The sequence below is a fragment of the Scylla paramamosain genome, chromosome 1, assembly GCF_035594125.1.
Source record: "Scylla paramamosain isolate STU-SP2022 chromosome 1, ASM3559412v1, whole genome shotgun sequence".
Lineage (NCBI taxonomy): Eukaryota > Metazoa > Arthropoda > Malacostraca > Decapoda > Portunidae > Scylla > Scylla paramamosain.
Genome location: NC_087151.1, coordinates 75,001 through 80,027, shown reverse-complemented (window position 1 = coordinate 80,027; position 5,027 = coordinate 75,001). Strand labels below are relative to the sequence as shown.

General features: G+C 33.6%; 1 protein-coding gene across 1 annotated transcript in view; it reads right to left on the bottom strand.

The window, feature by feature from the left end:
• Positions 1-304: 304 nt before the first annotated feature.
• The window catches only part of LOC135106665 (uncharacterized), a 29,754-nt gene continuing 25,031 nt past the window's right edge, over positions 305-5,027 (bottom strand). The window contains exons 6-8 of the mRNA XM_064015961.1: positions 4,955-5,027; positions 4,719-4,793; positions 305-4,462 (exon numbers count right to left, since the gene is read on the bottom strand). The exon at positions 4,955-5,027 is cut by the window's right edge and continues 1,360 nt beyond it. The gene's annotated coding sequence lies outside the window, so the exon portion shown is untranslated. The remainder of the gene's footprint in view (positions 4,463-4,718; positions 4,794-4,954) is intronic.

The following is a 5,027-nucleotide window of genomic DNA, read 5'->3' as shown; positions in this document are numbered from 1 at the left end:
GCCCCACAGTATGTCCCCCACAGTATGTTGACTTACCCACAGTCACCAACCACAGCCCCCCTCCACCAATATAGGCCCGCACCCTGCCCATTTTAACACTCACTGTCTCCTCAGGTTGTGCGTGTCCTCCAGCACCCTGCAGTACGTACACACACACACACAGACAGACAGACGGACATCATCAGAGGAAGAAAATGCTATGTTCTGTAAAAGTTTATAAGACATTAAGAAAATAAAGGGTTAAGATTCAATTATTTTTCTCTCTCCTTTCTGACTCAAAAAATAATTATTAAAAAACTTTAAGTCAATATATCAAAATTTAATCCTTATAGAAAAGTTTAGAATGTTACAATAAGTAGTAATAATAAAATAACACAACAAAATATTAACTTGATAAGACAATAATAATAATAATAATAATAATAACAACATAGACAAACCTGAATTTTACTTAAAGACAAAAAGGGAAGAGAGGAAGAGGATGATGAGGAGGAAAACACACAGGGAAGAGAGAGAGAGAGGATGATGATGAGGAAATGAGGAGGAAAAGACAGGGAAGAGAAAGAGGAGGATGATGAGGAGGAGGAGGAGGTACATATGAATTAAAGGAAGACAGAAGTGAAGAGGATGACAGGGGAAGAATGAAGAAGTGAAGAGGATGACAGGGGAAGAATGAAAGAGAGGAAGAGGAGGAGGAGGAGGAACATAAAACAGTAAATTAAAAGAGGAAGACAGGAAGAAGAGACAAGACAACAAAGGAAGAAGAGGAAGAGGAAGAAGGAAAACAAAACAACAAAAAGACAGAAGGAAGAGGAAGAGAGGAAGAAGAGAAAGAGGAGAAGGAACACAAGAAAAAGAAAAGGACGAGAGAAAGAAGAGGAAGAAGAAGGAACACCAGAAAGAAAAGAAAGGGAAAGAAGAAGGAACACAAGAAAGAAAGAAAGAAAGAAAGAAAGAAAGAGGAGGAGGAAGAAGACCACAGAAAAGAATTAGATACTATGAAATAAGTTTAACAAAATTTTCACAATCCTCAACACCATTTCAATTACAACAGTTCATCCTTTACCAAACACCAAAAAAAACACACACACCACTTCTGTATCTAATTAAAAAACACTGCTTATCTTTCACCTAAATATTCTACACACAATTTCTTTCATCACAAACACAACTTTATCCAATATTCTGCTGGTTTACCCAAAATACAACAGTTTACCCTACACCAAATACCCAAAAATGCACACACTTTATCCCAAATACAGTTTTTCCTTTGCCAAACACCCTGAACACAACACAACACTGGCCAGCTTATCCGAAACACAATTTTAATTCTTAGCCGAACACCCTGAACACAACACAACACTGCCTAGCTTATTTGAATCTCCAATGGTTTCAATGCTAGTGTACATCAATTTCTCACCAGACTTGACTCAAAATGCAGAGGTCACAGTGAGGTCATGCTGGGTCACCTAACACACACACACACACACACACACACACACACACACACACATAGGTCTAAACATGGAGTGTACGAACCTACAGAGATTGCTTAAAATCATTGGAATAAATAAAATAAGAAATTGAAATATGCAGAAAAATATATATACAAGTTTATTATGAATTATTGTGTGTGTAATGACTAGGCCTACTACTGCTACTACTGATGATGATGATCCTAATATGCCTAATTGCATGGAAAAAATAGTAGTAGTAGTAGTAGTAGTAGTAGTAGTAGTAGTAGTAGTAGTAGTGGTAGTAGTATTGGTGGTGTTTGGTGGTGGTGGTAGTAGTAGTAGTAGTAGTAGTAGTAGTAGTAGTAGTAGTAGTAGTAGTAGTAGTAGTAGTAGTAGTAGTAGTAGTAGTAGTAGTAGTAGTAGTAGTAGTAGTAGTAGTAGCAGCAGCAATAATAATAATAATAATAATAATAATAATAATAATAATAATAATAATAATAATAATAATAATAATAATAATAATAATAATAGTAAAAAAACATGAATATTTTCTATGGATGGATATTTTGGTATGAATACTAATTATTATTATTATTATTATTATTATTATTATTATTATTATTATCATCATCATCATTATCATTAGAAGGCACCTGACCTCTCTCTCTCTCTCTCTCTCTCTCTCTCTCTCTCTCTCTCTCTCACAATACAAAATAAGTAAACATTTATTCCTCTAATTTTTTCAATGTAACCTTTATGCCCTTATAAGTTTCTATAAGTGAATAACTTAAGTATACACATCAACTTTCACTGCAATGAACTTAACACAAACTTTCACACTTATAATCTTGTCAAAAACACAATACTTTCAATTATAACTTAGAACTTGGCCAAACTTGAAAATAACATTAAAAACTTATCAGAAACACAACATTTTGACTCAGAACTTAAAAAAAAATTAGCCAAACTTTCCTTAATAAAAAATCTTCACAAAAACACAATATTTTAATTCAGAACTTAGTCAGAACTTGGCCAAACTTGAAAATAACATAAAAAACTTATCAGAAACAACATTTTGACTCAGAACTTAAAAACAATTAGCCAAACTTTCCTAGACCAAAAATCTTCACAAAAACACAATATTTAAATTCAGAACTTAGAACTTGGCCAAACTTGAAAATGACCTTAAAAACTTATCAGAAACACAACATTTTGACTCAGATCTTAAAAAAAAATTAGCCAAACTTTCCTTAATAAAAAATCTTCACAAAAACACAATATTTAAATTCAGAACTTAGTCAGAACTTGGCCAAACTTGAAAATGACATAAAAAACTTATCAGAAACACAACCTTTTGACTCAGAACTTAAAAAAAATTAGCCAAACTTTCCTAGACCAAAAATCTTCACAAAAACACAATATTTTAATTCAGAACTTAGTCAGAACTTGGCCAGACTTGAAAATGACCTTAAAAACTTATCAGAAACACAACATTTTGACTCAGAACTTAAAAAAAATTAGCCAAACTTTCCTTAATAAAAAAATCTTCACAAAAACACAATATTTAAATTCAGAACTTAGTCAGAACTTGGCCAAACTTGAAAATAACATAAAAAACTTATCAGAAACACAACCTTTTGACTCAGATCTTAAAAAAAAAATAGCCAAACTTTCCTTTAAAAAATCTTCACAAAAACACAATATTTAAATTCAGAACTTAGTCAGAACTTGGCCAAACTTGAAAATAACATAAAAAACTTATCAGAAACACAACATTTTGACTCAGAACTTAAAAAAAATTAGCCAAACTTTCCTAGACCAAAAAATCTTCACAAAAACACAATATTTAAATTCAGAACTTAGTCAGAACTTGGCCAAACTTGAAAATAACATAAAAAACTTATCAGAAACACATTTTGACTCAGAACTTAAAAAAATTAGCCAAACTTTCCTAGACCAAAAATCTTCACAAAAACACAATATTTAAATTCAGAACTTAGTCAGAACTTGGCCAAACCTGAAAATGACCTTAAAAACTTATCAGAAACACAACATTTTGACTCAGAACTTAAAAAAAAAATAGCCAAACTTTCCTTAATAAAAAATCTTCACAAAAACACAATATTTTAATTCAGAACTTAGTCAGAACTTGGCCAGACTTGAAAATGACCTTAAAAACTTATCAGAAACACAACATTTTCACTCAGAACTTCAAAAAAAAAATTAGCCAAACTTTCCTAGACTAAAAATCTTCACAAAAATGCATTTAAATTCAGAACTTAGTCAGAACTCAGCCAAACTTGAAAATGACCAAAAACTTATCAGAAACACAACATTTCCCATTACACTTAGTCAGAACTTAAAAATAACAGTAACAGTAGTAATTCCAACCAATCATGTGTCACATCTAAGTCATGGTGACCAATCAGATACAAGCACCAAGTTGTCAACCAATCAGCTGCCTCAAAGGGTGATCTGGGCAGCCAGTCATGTTTCTCACACACACATACTACAATTATTATCTCTCTCTCTCTCTCTCTCTCTCTCTCTCTCTCTCTCTCAAATATCAAATCTACTTTTAATAGCCTAGAGCTTAATGTCATTTTCTCAATGGCATAAGTCTGTCTGTCTGTCTGTCTGTCTGTCTGTCTGTCTGACTGACTGACTGACTGACTGACTGACTGACACACACCTTTCTTGACTTAGAGAACTGACTGACTTAAAAAAAAATTCTTAACTTCCTTTACAATTAAAATAAATAAACTAAATAAATAAAACATAAAAAACCACATTCTTTGGGCTATTTTTTGGGCAACCTAATCTTTGGGCTATTTTTTTTAGCTACTGGGCTATCTCTTATGGCAGGCTACATTTGGGCTACTTCTTGGGCTATTTCTGCCGCTGGGTTGGGGCAGAGAAGTTAGGAGACTCTCAGATCGCCTCAGTATGGTCCTGGCCAGTTACATGGTCAGGTCAAGGGTGTGGGAGAGGTCATGTGATCTTATCTGCAGGAGAGAGGGAGTGTGAGAGAGAGAGAGAGAGAGAGAGAGAGAGAGAGAGAGAGAGAGAGAGAGAGAGAGAGAGAGAGAGAGAGAGAGAGAGAGAGAGAGAGAGAGAGAGAGAGAGAGAGAGAGAGAGAGAGAGAGAGAGAGAGAGAGAGAGAGAGAGAGAGAGAGAGAGAGAGAGAGAGAAATCTTCCTTTTTATCTCAATATTTTCAATTTGATTATTTTTAAACATTATTATTATTATTATTACAAACCCTTCTTCTGTGTCTGCATCTACTTGGCTGTGCTGGTGGTGGTGGTGGTGGTAGTCGCTGTCCTCACAAGGGGGGCTGTGGTGATGGTGGTGGTGGTGGTAGAGAGAGAGGAAAGATTATATTAGAAATGAGTAATAATAATAATAATAATAATAATAATAATAATAATAATAATAATAATAATAATAATAATAATAATAATGATAACAAAAATAGACACAACCCACCAAACTTACTTAAATTCTGAATATAAATGACTAGAGAATTAGGCATAGACTGTTCTGGGCTGTGCAGTGCTGTGTCCAGCCT